Here is a 15,673-nt window from a genome sequence, read left to right as displayed (position 1 = left end):
GGTTATTGATGACGAACTGAAAAGATTTTTTTTTTACAGGGGTCGCATAGAAATATATTTGCAATAATTGTATTCAGGGTGCATGTGTGATTGAACATTTTTTTCCTGATATTTTCAGGACAGAGCAAATGGGAAGAATCTCGCAAGATTCGTCACAGAGTTACCAATTTGTGTTTGATTGATCACAATTTAAAACATTAAAAACTTTATTGTTTTAATCGAATTTTGTTCCAACTTTCACTGACGCGTTCCTCACATTTTCTGCTTCTACTATTAAAACCAACTTGATATCAGAGTTGATTTATGTGATATAAGTCTTTTATCTACCGTCATAATGTGGAAGAATAGTGCTTTATCGAGGGTCGTATGGAGGAGGTCATGAATCACATGGTTTTGTAAAGAACCAAATTGTAGCGAAGGTCACCATATGCCAGAAGAAAGATAAGAACAAATGCAATATTTTGGACACATTTCTAGGAGATCTGAAGATGACAACCTCGAGAAGATCATTACCCAAGGTCATATCGAGGGTCAACAGAAAGGTAGGCCAAAAATTTCGAAGGGCTTATGGAATAAAAGAGATTATTTACATGAGCATCTACACAGCTAATCGCTAGGCCGTGGATAGATTTGGTTGTAACGTCATCATTAATAGGGTCACAAAGGGTCAGTCATGACTAGTAGGACGCCGACGACGATGGGTTATAGGTAGGGTTGGGGTTAAGGAACTACACCGGATACCCTCCTTCATGCACTGGTCTTGCGAGAGGGCGCTGTCCTCACTTGACATTTCAATGGGAGAACGAGTGAAAACATGAAGCTTCTTGTTTCTCCCGGTGCCGACATAACCGATGTAGTGCCTATGTAGTGCCTTCATAGTCCGATCGAAGACAATTCGCGTAGAAATGATGGCGCTGTTCACTGTTCATGTATTCATGTTCGTTTTTCCTGGGGATCTGGTACTTCTCCGAATCATTGGCGCCATTTTCGTAAATCACAACAGGGTTAATTCCTTCCGCATCAGGTGATTGTTTCTTTGGCTGTATGGGATTCATTGGGATATAGAGGTGGTCTTGACATTCTTGGTCAGACGTTTTCAGCTTGACATCCTGATGAGGGTTTATGTATATATCTTCTCTATCATGTAGGGCGTCTAGGCCCGCGTAATCCGCGTAACCTGTTGTCTCTGCAGTGCCTTCATGGTCCGACCGAAGACAGTCTGCGTACAAATGAGGGCGCTGTTCACTGTTCATATATTCATGTTCATGCTTCATGGGGATCTGGCACTTCTCCGAGTCATCGGAGGGACTTTCGTAGATCACGATATGGTTCCCTTTCGCATCAGGTAATTGTTCCTTTGGCTGTATGGAATTCATTGGGATGTAGTGGTGGTCTTGACTATCTTGGTCAGAAGTTTCCAGCTTGACATCTTGGTGAGGGTTAGGGTATCTTCCTTCTCTATCCTCAAGGCCCTGGCCACCTGTATCATACGATCGTGAGGTGTTGACAACACTTGATAGCACCTTCGGACCATTCCGCCTCTTTACAAAAGCTACCTTGATTGCGCCTGAGATGATTACCAATACCAATATCATCATGACTGGCAAAATAATCTTTAACCTGTTTCGGAAACCTGACAGTTCACCCGCTGAGGCAACGCTGGGGTTTGGGGATTCCATCTGTGTCTTAGGCGTATTGCTCTGTCTAGGGTTAGTAGATATTTCGAGAGATATCTCTAAACCAACCGAAGTATTTCCATTGGTGCATCCGTTTGCTGATGTGCTGGAAGTGCTCATGTCAGAGGTACCTGTCCTAGTATCTAAGGTAGTATAAGTAGGTGTGCTGTAACTTGGTCTTGTCGAGACTCGGGCTTGGAGAGTTGTAGCATGCTTAGCTGTTGTGCCATCTGCGGTTGGTGTCATGGCTTGATGGTGAACTGATGGCGACACTGGATGCGTCATGGGTGTTGCGAGCATGGTCAGACGACTCTGTGGCTGATCTGTGAAGAGAAAGATTGAAATTAATCATATTGAAAGCATATAAAGTTATCACCCATACTCATTACAAAAAAAGTAATAACGCGTCTTACCAAGCAATGCAGATGCAATGCCTGCGATGTATAATCAACACCTACATTTCCAGGCATCGTTATCATAGAAAAAATATTGACCAAGACCCACTTTTTAAGTCTTCACTAGCATTATAGAAGGGAACGTTTTCGATGAAAACAAACAGAAAATTGTCTTTATGATCTTTAAAAGTACAATACGTTTATGATGCTTTACAGTGAGATTGTTTTACAGGCATGTTAGACTTAACAACCTGTGTTTAAAAAAATTGTATATATACTCACTTGACTTGATGGCCGAAACGATTATATCATCTACGGCTACACCACCCGTGCCGAATTTGCACACAGCTTGGAAATATATCTGTAGCGAAGATGGATGATATAAATAAGGTATCAGGATGGAATTCAAAAATGTGTATTGTGGGTGTATATCAGATATATAAAAAGTAATGAGTAATGCTTCATGTATCTTTATTGAGATTGAAATGAATGAACCGCTATACCACGACACCTCTAATAAAATATCTTTAACATTACCCCCCCTCCCCCTAGAACGCTGCCCCTGGAATGTTGATTTGCCCCCAGAAGATGACTCACCCTTGGACACCGAGGGCAGCAGCAGAAGTTTACGTTGGGCGTCCTTCTCCACGCTGAGTCCCTGGGAGTAGAGCGACGTTGATTGAATCTGAGGCTTTTACCCACGTATACTAATAGACTACATGTTGTGTAACCATAGAACTTGTAGTAGAACGACAAACGAGCCCTGATAGACGAGGCACTTAATGATGGAAGACTAAACCTTTTCATACCATACTCAGTATGGCGGTCGGTGACGTAATACCAACCTGATGACAAAAACAAACAAACAAATAAATAATTCAAGATTATTATATTTATAAATCAGTAAATAAACAAATAAATAAAAGCGAGTCGTGGTCGCCGAGGCATTCAATAATGAAAGACTATTTGTTTTAATACGAAACTCAGTATGACGGTCGGTGACGCAATACCAACCTGATGTATAAAATAGATAGATAGATATATAAACAAATGAATAAACAAACAAACAAGCACAAAATGAAACAAAATATTAACAAATGCAAGCCGTGGTAAACGAGACATTTAATGATGAAAGACTATAATTTCATTTCAAACCTAATAACATGTGACGGTCTGTGATGTAATACCAACATAGATTAACATCATTCAAACAATAGAAATTTCCAGAGAAGCCCACCTTGATATTAGGTTGGCTTTAACAAAAGAAGATAAAGTGAGATAAACAATGATAATTAAATGCTATGATGATAATAGCTAATGATTAAAGGCTCTATAAAACTTTTTTTTTAAACCAACAATTCAGCTTTTGGTACAGAATACAGAAACTATTAAATACCCTGATCATTATTTTCCCGTTCGTGACCGCTCTCTGCTGCCCACTGTGAAGACCGAATGCCGCATGTACTGCCGCTCACGAAGCTACAGGAGAACAAATCTGAAATTGTAGTAAAAAAGAGTATACATTTAGGTTGGTTATACAATATCTAGAAGCGCGAAAAGACGCGTCTGGAACACAAAATACATAATAAATTTGTTGAAAAGCACACAGAGGTAGACATGCAGAGGTAGACTCGAGTAGGCTTAATGTTACCAAAATCCTCGGTCACAAATGCCACTACGAATTGCTACGAACGCCGTACGAACGATTTTCGACAATGGAAATTCGGGAAGACTATGGAAAAACAGGGAGATTCGTACGAAATTATCGTTCGTACGAACCTTTGTGACCGTAACTTTAACTTAATTAAGCATGTTTAGGCCATTTCGTCAACAAGCTTCTCGCCCATTGTATATGTCCAAACCTTGCAATGATGCATTGCGTAATCCAAAAAAAGATTTTTATAAAGGATTTACTATATGGTATTATAATTTCTCCTGACTTTATTTTTCTAAAGTAGCTGTAATCGTTTTTAAAGCACTGTTCGTTCTCAACAGGCGTTAACAAGGGCCATATACGTTTGTGTGAGATATGGGACCCTCCTGATAAACAGTTGCGACTAATCGCAAATGTGTACATAAGATATAGGAGAGTGCAAATTTGCGATTAATTGATTACTTGCGAATGATTTGGATCAATCACAACTCTTAATAAGACAGGACCCTGGGCACATGCGTCTAGTTATTCATAGATCACCAACATTCTCTACAAAATCACTTTCAATTAAAACATTCATTATTTTCATTATTTCTAGCCTAAACTTATATATATACTGTTTTTAAATAGCAATCTACAGTCGGTGTAGGAATATAGAAACCATTATCAGGTGTTTTTCTTAACTATTACCTCTGTGTTTTGAAAGGAAAAGTGATCTAATTCTGCCAATCAAAAATAGCTAATTAGCCTACCTGAATTTCCATTGCAATATTTCTCCATCGTCAGGAAGATGAACATTCCGAGAAATCCAATTGATGTAGTTTGCATTATGAAAATATGATTTAAATATCAGCAGTTTTAAAGAATTTGAACGTCAACTCTCGGCCTTTTGTACATCAATAATGCGTGTTGTACACGCCAAAGTTGCCCTCTGTAGACCTACATCAAAACTCTATCTTGTACACCCCAAAGTCGGCTCATGTAAACTAGAATTGTGTACGACAGAGTAGGCTAACGGTTCATCAATATCGGGCTTAATACACCAATGTTGACCCCTGAACACCAACACCAGCACCCGTAGACAATTGATGTTGAACCTTTACACCGAAATCGGCCCCGTACACCAATATTGGCTTTCTACACCAAAGTCGGCTATGTGTCAGGGCCCCTTGCTTCAACAATGGTTTTGACGAGCTTCAGGAAACTGCGAAACACGTCGGTTGCCGAGAGAGAGAGAGAGAGAGAGAGAGAGAGAGAGAGAGGAGGGGGGGGGGGGTGGCGTCTAAATCTCCTTAAAGGAAATATCCCATTATTTGCCTCTTTCGTTTATTATCTCAAACTACTCGTTTATGGTTTTGATCGAGCGAGGAAAAATATAAAATCTTAACCATGTGGCGGGTCTATGATTTTGTAAAAGGGTGGGGGAACAAAAATGCTGGATCAAATGTTGAAATAATACATAGTGAGCTCCAAGTTCAGGCGGAAAAATGAACATTATAATGTCTCCTAGTCTGATGAAATATGCTTTTCGTATCATTATTATCCCGTAACTGTAATCCAATGGACTTCAAAGAAACATGTTATAGCTAAATTAAGCTCACGCAATTTTCTTTAATTCACAAATACTCATCTTGAAACCGAAACAGTGACAGTTGAATAGAAGGAGCATCGTATATCATGTAAACAGATTTATTACCATGATTAGTATAAGAAATACGCTCTGACATGCCATTATAAAAACCTTCTCAAGGTGATGATGTACTTCTCTGGAAAATACCTAAGAGAAGACTTGACAATTTTTACTGTTTCGCTTTCAGAAAAGAATATACATTCATGAGATTCTTCCGGTCCCACATGACATGACGATCTAGGAATAAAATATTTATCCTCTTTGTTGAAGTCGGGACTACATTAATTGATTTGCAATCAAAATTGGAAAAGGCCGCTTTACTGAAATGGGACGACCAGGGAATTGACAAAGCCGGGGGGGGGGGGGGAGGGGCATGCATCAAGCAGGCAATTAAGGAAAGCAAAATGAAAAGAAAAACCATCATCATCATCATACTAAAACCGTTACCATCATGGGTGTCGATCCCGGGGGGTGGGGGATATATCCCCCATCCCCCCAATATTTCAGGTGGGGGGGGGGGGGATGGCCTGTACAATCATCCCCCCAATAATTCACCATCAAAAAAAAAAAAAAAATGAAGAGAAATATTAAGGATGAGAGCCCGATGAGAGTAGTTAATGGTTATTAGTCGCAAGATGACCATCAATATACACATTTTGCTATCTCATTTTCATAATACATACATATATACGAAGTAAATAAGACAACCATATATGAGACAAGAACAAATTGAATTCTCGCTCATACGGCTTCATCAGGAATTGATGAATTTATTCAATTTGTTCAATCAACAGCATCATAGAAATGCAGTGCGCCAAATGCAAAGACGCAGCGTCAAAAAGCAACGAGCTAAATGTTAAGCGCGAAGCTCAAAAATAGCAATCTGCAATGCACATCAGACATTCCTGGACACATGGGTGTCGATCCTTACGTAATACCTATTCATCAGGGGGGGGGGGGGGGGTGAATGAATAGATCATCCCCCCCCTGATGAATAGGTATCAGTTACGGATCGACACCCATGCCTGGACAGTGTAAACATAGATGAACTCTGTGACGATTTCGTGATGAGATCGGAGACAAGGAGAAATATTTTCGGACATTAGTATGACTTATAAAGTAGTTCTCTAGTTTTTTGTTGTTTCCGTTCACCCTTTTTAAAATTCACGTCATTGTATCTTTATTTTTGTTGTTTTCACTCATTTTATTTCCTGATATTTCCTAAAAGATTTTTCATTTTTGGAGAAAGATTATTATGTCACAACTTATTTGTAACACAAATTATTTTCAGTGGGGAAACTGAATTCAGACAAGGATTAATATAGAGAACACTACAACGAATCGTCTTCTTTCTCTAATAATTCAGTGAAAAGGGCAAAGCTGTTATGGGGCAACTGAATTCAGACGTGGATTAAGCGTAATAATCAAATGAAACGTCAAAGTACACGATATAACGAAGCGTCTTCTTTTACGGATAATTTAATGAAACGTGAAAGCTTCCGCGCTAAGCGCGGAATGGGCAAAAATGAATACAGACAAGGATTAAGAGTAATAATTTATTGAAGCGTTAAAGCTTCCACGCTTCGCGCGGTAGGGGGGAAACTGAGTTCATGAAGGACACGATACAACAAATCATCTTCTTTCACTAATGTGAAAGCTTCCGCGCTTCGCGCAGGAATGGGCGAAAATGAATTCAGACAAGGATTAAGTGTCGAGAATGGTACATAGGATCGTCTTCTTTCTTTACTCATCTAATGAAACATCAGAGCTTCCGCGCTACGCGCGGGGAAGGGGGAATTTGATTCAAACATTAAGGATTAAGAGTCGAGAATGGTACATAGGATCGTCTTCTTTCTTTACTCATCTAATGAAACATCAGAGCTTCCGCGCTACGCGCGGTGAAGGGGGAATTTGATTCAAACATTAAGGATTAAGAGTCGAGAACGGTCCAACGAATCGTCTTCTTTCTCTTATAATTAAGTGAAACGTCAAAGCTTCCGCGCTTCGCGCGGTAGGGGAGAAACTGAATTCATGAAGGACACGATACAACAAATCGTCTTCTTTCTCTTATGTGAAAGCTTCCGCGCTTCGCGCAGGAATGGGCGAAAATGAATTCATACAAGGATTAAGAGACGAGAATGGTACAAAGGATCGTCTTCTTTCTTTAATAAGCTAATGAAACGTCTGAAGGGGAAGATGAACTTGATTCAAACATTAAGGATTAAGAGTCGAGAATGGTACATCGAATCGTCTTCTTTCTTTAATAATCTGATGTAACGTCAGAGATTCCGCGCTATGCGCGGAGGAAGGGGAACATGATTGAAACAAGGATTAAGAGTCGAGAACGGTCCAATGAATCGTCTTCTTTCTCTAATAACTTAGTGAAACGTCAAAGCTTCCGCGCTTATGAGAATGAAAAAGGGCCAAGTGCATTTGTTGAAAGAAAAGAGGCATTTATCTGAGGTGAAAGGGGGCTTTTATGAGAAGGGGGAAGTGGCTCTTATTAAAAAGAAATAGAGGCACAAATGTCAAAATAAACGGGGCACTTATCGAAGATGAAAAGGGGTAATTATGAGAAGGGGAAGGGGCACTTATAAGAAAGAAAAAGAGCATTTTTTAGGAAGGAAAGGGGGGACGTATCAAAATAAAAGAGGCATTTTAGATGAAAAGTGCACTTATCAGGAGGGGAAGGCAGGCGCAGATCCAGGATTTCTTAGGGGAGGGGGCCCAACTTTTTTTTTTTTGCTCCCAAAAATTTGAAAATCTTGCCGGCCGAAAAGTCGCTCAGTGGGGGGGGGGGGGGGGGGGGGGGGGCTTGATCCGCCACTGGGGGAAGGGGCACTTGTCAAATGAAAACGAGTTACTCTCAGAATTGAATAAGGTCATTTACAAGAGATGAAAAGGGGCACTTATGAGAATGAAAATAAACTATTTTCATATATGAAAGGGGGCATTTATGAGAAGGAAAAGAGGCTCTTTGTAAATGGGGGCACTTATCATAAAGGAAAGTGGGCAAAAGTGAAAATATAAGGTACACTTATCCTAGTTATTAAAAGGGGAAGGGGCAATTTTTACAAAGGAAAATGGGAAGTTTTCAAAGCAAAAGGGTAACCTCTCAGATTTGACTAGGGCAATCATCAGAGGTGAAGGGGGCGCTTATCAAAAGTGAAAAGGGGCGCTTCTCGTACCTGAAAAGGGGAATTTACTAGAGATTAAAAAAGGCACATAATGAGAAAATGAACACTTATTGCAAAGGAAAATGGGAACTTGTCAAAGGAAAAGGGGTACGTGTAAAAATCGATAAATAAAGTTGATGAAGTCACAAGAAAAAAAGAAGAAAAAAAACCCGCGGTTTTCAGCTCTCTACGAGGGATCCTTCAGACTAATACAAGTAAAACCAAATCAGTGCCATTGATTTGGAGAGTTTGGCCAACCCAGTTCGAGTTGGTCACAATATGGCGACTGCTGCTTTGTTGGGCAAGCACAAAACAAAAGAATATACGCCATATGTTGTGAGCCAGTGAAAACAAGTTGGCCAAACTCTGTGTATTGATGGCTCTGAACCAAATGTATGTGTAGCGCCATCTGTAGTCAATACATATACATTATGTGTATTAATAAAATCAACTCTAATTATGAGCATAGTTACAAATTATTATTCCACAACTCTGCCTCACGACATGCATAGGGGAGTTCGGATGACCTTGACGCAGGCCAAGAAAGGCCGGGGGGGGGGGAGGGCTTAGTTATTTGCCCGAATATCAACATTATTGTTTTTAAATGAAGGCCACTAGGCCTACATGTACTATTATAAAATAAGGATAATGATGATGATAATGTTTATTATAATATTATAATATTAATGATGATAATACTACTACTATGATGGTAAGGAATTAATCTTCATTACCAGGTCCTTCGGAGAGGACCTTAAGCCGTCGGTCATCTGGTTGCTTACTTTGAGTATTTATGCTTTCTTAGCAGTCAGGTAAAATAACCACCTCCACATCACAACAATGACTTTACTACTACTACTACTACTACTACTACTACTACTACCGACTACTACTTCTACTACTACTACTACTACTAAAACTAATACTAATACTAATAATAATTATGATAATAATAACTAGCTCCATCAATTTTGACAGGTCGAACATCTACTCCGAACTTTTTGCAAAAAATTGTTTTAAGTCACTTAAAAAAAGAGCAAATAGCATGGGAGGTAAATTTTTCTCCTTGTCGCAATTACAATCAAATCACTAACATGTGACTTCACATTAATACCCAGCGCAGGGCGCAAACTTTCATCCAATCAGCTTGTGGTCATTAAAGGGAACCAAAACCTTCATACTAAGTTACTTTTATTGTAAAGTTTAAGATATTTGAAAAATATCAGTGAAAATTTGAACAAAATCGGGCATGTTTTTCATGTTTTTCCTTCTTTCTTGTGATTGAGATAATCTACTCCCCTGAAAGCAAGATATAGAATGCAAAATGATATTCTATTTCACATGTTATGAAGTCGGATCAAGAACACAAATAAATATGAAGAAAACGAAAAAAATTGTGAAATTTTATGTACAAAAGGCATGGAGAGTTGTCCACAGAATGATGTCATCAAATTGAATACCGCCCTCTAGTGACTAGTCATTTAAAAAAGCTCTAACTTCCTTATTCCTTACCCGATATTGTTCAAATTTTCACTGATTTTATTCAAATCTTTTAAACTTTACAATAAAAGTAACTTAGTATCAATTTTTTGGTTCCCTTTAAGCATTAATGCTGGCACTCGCGTGATAACACAATGCGTTAGGCGCCGGTAAATTTAAGGGTGCGTTTATGCTCACTTTTGAAGGCAAGAATGGGGGGGGGGGGGTACTGTTTATGCTCCCTTCTCCATGCGAATTAGGGCTGTGGACCCGTATTCAATTTTATACTTAAGTACAAATTTAAGCTTTTTACTTAATATTTGGCTAAATTGGCTTGGTATTTTGGTATTCAGTTAAAACTTTTGGCTAAGTATTTTACCCTAAATTTAAGACAGCTCCCTACCAGACGTTTGTCAATCATTTGAGAAACATAATGATGCATGTATAAATGTAGCAGGGTGAGGACTACATGATGTATATACTACTACTATATATGACATTAAAAAGAATGAGACGAAACTTGTCTGTCTTCCTGAAGTTAAATTTAATAAAATAATCAACAAATATAAATCAAACACTCAAATACTACTACCGCAAAACCACAAACAATACACATGTATAACCGTCAGATTTTGCCTCTGATAAACCGACGCGTTGGTATCCATATGATTTCAGACAAAAAATTAAAATAATAAAATATGATAATAATATTAATCTGGATTTATATATCGCTTAAAACGAAACACCAATTCTAAGCGCTTTACAGAAAGAGTTTCCCCGGTCATCGGATTCACTCTCCACTCCCTCCAATCCTCCATGATGATAATTTTTCTTATTTTTTTCTTCCGTGCTTGCTTGATGCATTCCGCCCCTCCCGCCTCTCCCTTTATCAAAATCCTTGGCCGCCACACAGCGCGGTGTCTCCACTCAGTCGGGGTAGAGAAGGAGAGGCAAGGAGTCAAGGACTGTCTCCGGTTCAGCGTTGAGGGTGTGTTATTTTCTCAGCTGAATGGTCGTGTGTCCTTGATGTCATGAAACCAGAAGAATCTCGTTATTTTTCTATTCTTTTCTTGAAAAAGAAACTGTAAAAGTTTAAGGTCTTTTCTTTGGAATTTTCAAGAGAATTAAAGTCAATGTCAAGCTTTAGAAGGTTTGCATAGTAATGCCATTTTACAATTTCACTTTTTAGAAAAGAAGATATAGCACATTCGTCCTTGTTTTCACGAAGTGATGGTAGTGAGGAAAATCGTCACGCAAAGTGAATGCATTTTTTTTCCCTCCGTCACTTCGTGAAAACAGCGACGAATTAACGAAATTCTTCCGGTTTCATGACATGAAAGAGATTAATTGATGTTCAGTCATTCACCGGCCCCCACCCTTTTACAAAATCCTCGGTCGGCCATTGGTTAAGATCTTTTTGTCTCGCTTGATCGAAACCATAAATGAGTCATTTGTGATGATAAATAAAAGAGAGCAAATAATGCGATATATTCCCTTTAAAGATATTTAGACCTTTGGTGTGTACAAGAGACATTACTGGAGTACAGGCAGGACCTAACGTTGGTGAACATTGGCCAACAATTTAGGATCTGATATCGTGTACACAGAAAACAGCTAGAGTTAACCCTTTGTATACGGGAGCCGAGTAGTCCCTGTATTAGGCCTACGGTAATTAGATAATTCAGAAGTCAACGGGTTAACGTAAAGAAATTTCTTTAAAACTGCTGATATATGGGACATTTTAACCCGTATTTTTATAATGCGAACTACATTGATCGGATTTCTTGGAACATTCATCTTCTTGACAACGGGGAAATATTGCAATGGAAATTCAGGTAGGCTAATTAGCTTTTTTTATTGGCAGAATTACATCACTTTTCCTTTCAAAACACAGAGGAAACAGTCAAGAAAAATTAGATCGCTTTTCATAAAAAACACAGAAATGATAGTGAGGAAAATACGTAATGGCAGGTTTGTTTATACCTATACTGACTGTAGATTGCTATTTGAATTAAATATACATGTTCAGGTTCCATTTAATGAAAATAACGAATATTTTGATTAAAAGTGATTTTGTAGAGAATGTTGGTGATCTATGTTTACACATACTCATGTATTTTAATGCCTAGGGCCCCGGTCAATCGCAAATTTGCACTCTCCCATCCGTTATGTACATAGTTGCGATTAATCGCAACTGTTTATCAGAAGGGGCCCATATCCAGAGCCATCTATACACAGAGTTTGGCCAACCACATTAGGGACTTTTAGATTGAGTGGACGAGAACACGACAAATGCCGACTGATCATGCGTGTCAACGTACTCAACTGCCCATGTTGACTACAATTAGAAATCTTTTAGATTGCACCCGACGATATACATGCATGCAGGAAGTAACCCTATGAATATGACGGACAAAGAAAGAGGACAAAATATACAGTTCCTCATTCTACCCTCAACAATAGGCCATTTTCGTAATGTAACCAAATGTAATGCATACATCTTTGTGAAGTGCTTCAATACAAATTATTTCATTCACCTGATAAGAATAATAGTATTTCAATAGACAGAATCAAAACTGCATGCATTAGTTGTTGTCAGGTTGGACAAGCATTATAATTAACAACATTTGTATAGCGCTTATCACAAAATATGTCTCTAAGCGCTTAAGAAAAATAGAAAGAGAAGGAATTACAGCCAAATATTAAGTTATACATAATAGATAGTGGATAATCGAGGGGGCTGCATATGCAAATGAAAAAGGCTATTTAACAAAAAAGTAGGTTTTTAACATGGATTTGAATTTGTCTGTTGAATCTGCTTGTTTTATACATTGAGGTAAATTGTTCCAGAGTTGAGGGGATGCTGCATAAAAAGTTCGGGAACCATAAGACTGGGTATTGGTGGCAGGAACTATTAAGAGTGATTTCTTGTTTGAGCGCAGGTTGCGGGAGGGTAAGTATTCTGATATCAGCCTTTGAAGGTAGACTGGAGCTGTTTTTGTCAAACATTGGAAAGTCAGCAATAGGATCTTAAAATCAATTCGTTCCCGGACTCTTAGCATGTGAAGCTCCCTAAACAGTGGAGTGATGGCTTGACCTACCTAGCAACACTTACCAACACTTACACAAATTGTCGGTGAACATGATATTAGTCGGTGAAAACTACCGACTAATTGTTTCATGAAACGCCCCCCCCCCCCCTGTTCTACACATTTGTACATAATAGCAGGGAAGGGATACTCCTTTGTCTACCCGAGGAACTGTTTATTTTATGTGCACGCGGCATATACTACTATAGTCCAGGCATAATTTGATATGACCTCCCACTAATTGCAACAGAAAATGTCTCGACTGTTTTGTGCTCTTGGAGGTGTCCATTATAACATATCAAAAGTCTTAAGGAATCCGGGTGGGGGAAAGTGCCATGGCAGCCATTTTTTCAAAATGGCCGCCATGTATAACTAATATTGTACAATTCTGGGGATTTCTTTTTAACAGCACCTCATTTTACCATGCATAAGGTGTCATATGAAAGACAATTACATTTCCTACAAGATGATACCTCATTCATTGGGTTTTGGGATGATTTGCTTAACAATTTTGAGCCAAAAGTGTGATTTTTTTACCGTTTTTTTCAAAAATGTGAATTGCGCCAAAATACATATTTCTCCATATTTATTTAATTCTTATGCTAACCAACTTGAAAATTGCTAAAAGACTTTTCAGCATCTTGGTTGATATTATATCTAAATTTTAAGTCTATTACTTTTCAAATTAAAAAGTTATAGCGCTCTAAAGTTGAAACTTTGTTATGAGACAAAATGGCAAATTTGGTTGCTAAGGGCTATCTTCTCCTTAGCAACGGTAACATATTGGTGTGAAAAATAGAATATATCACGAGAAATTACTATCACCAAGCAGGTGACTACTTTTATAGGAAGTATAATGTCAAATGATGCATTTTCATCCAATTTTAATGATAAATATCGCTTAGTTCCCGTTGCTATGGTAATAATATGCCTAGCAACCGATATAAAACACATATTTTTGTTGTAAATCTAATATTTCCCATATCTCTGCTTCTAAATAACATAGAGAGTTTTGATTTTAAGTGCTAAACATACATTTCCAGAGACAAGGAATCAAATTAATTAAATTTTAATGAGCTAAACCTAGCCAAAAAGCCAAAACAGCAGCCATTTTCCAAGATGGCCGCCATAAACCTGATATTTCGCAATATCTCTGCTTCTAAATGACTTAGGGCTTTGATTTTCAGTGCTAAATATACATTTTCTGGGCCCAGAAATCCTTTGAAACACATTTCAATGAGCTAAACCTGACCAAAAAGCCGAAATGGCAGCCATTTTCCCAAATGGCTGCCATAAACCTGATAATTCCCAATATTTCTGCTTCTAAAGGCTTAGAAATTTAGTGAAAAACATACATTTTCTGGGGCTAGGAATCCAATGACACACATTTCAATCAGCTAAACCTGACTAAAAAGCATTATTCTGAGGATGTGTCAACTATATACCATGGCATGCCGTATGCCTGATGGACAACGTACATGTATAGGTCATAATTATTCAAGGACATTATCTTGTAATCCTGTGACGAAAGGAAGGATGCCAGAAACAGTCAAAGCCCGTGTCCTCCATGTGCATGACCTTCATGCTGCAGATGCAGTGTACCACTAGGTCTGCAGTGTTAACTAATGCTGTGATGTCTCATGGAACAGACATACCTGATTTCAGTTCGGAGTTTGTCTAGTATGCTGCAGACAAATGTAGACCGCAACATCTGTACCCTTTATGGTAACAATACATTCCATGGCATGGGGATGATTGCTGCCATAACCCCAGCCACCAAGACCAGCAGACCTACCCTCAGGGCGCAGGTCACCTCCATCGATATCTCCACGGTGGGACGTATTCCTATCCATCACCACAAAGAAGAGAGCCGCGGTATGACAACACTGACATACCAGAAGGTGATCAATATGAAAGCAAAGGACCCAACAGCAGACCTTGATCTCATGTGGAAGACATCCGTTATGTTCACCTCACCAAGACCGGCATGGTCTGGACTGATGCAGCTAGCTAGTGCATCATGGTGACCACCCCGGGAAATCATCGGTGATGTTTCTCCCAATGATCGACATGAATCCCAGCGATGTCACTTGCATCTATTCCACACTGAAGTTTGTGTGTGAGCATGCTTGTCGCCATGGTGTTACGCCCATCATCACCTTTGACCAACCACTATGGTGGCTAGCCCTCATGATCATCGAGACTGAGCCCACAGGAAGTGTTTTGAATGACATGCTTTTGCGCCTGGGAGGCTTTCACACATAAATGAGTTTCTTGGGAAGCAATCTATGCAGATAACGCGGTGGTACACATAATGTCAAGCAAGGCTATTGCACGAGCAATACGGGGACATCTACTTGTTGATGCAGCACTGAACGCCTTGATTTTGTCAGACGCACTTGGTATGCCACTCCCTCAACCATCTGCAGATCCACATGAAGTGGAGGAGACCAATGAGGCAACAGTGTCACCAGATGATGAGCCTATGACAAACGGAACTGGAAACGCTGATCTTGATGAACGTGTTCCCCTTTACAAGAATCTGATGGAAGGTTCTGTGTCTGCAGAGGAGTT

Source organism: Strongylocentrotus purpuratus, unplaced genomic scaffold (genome assembly GCF_000002235.5).
Source record: "Strongylocentrotus purpuratus isolate Spur 01 unplaced genomic scaffold, Spur_5.0 spur5_scaffold_18, whole genome shotgun sequence".
In the NCBI taxonomy this organism is placed as follows: domain Eukaryota; kingdom Metazoa; phylum Echinodermata; class Echinoidea; order Camarodonta; family Strongylocentrotidae; genus Strongylocentrotus; species Strongylocentrotus purpuratus.
This window is presented reverse-complemented; position numbering follows the sequence as displayed.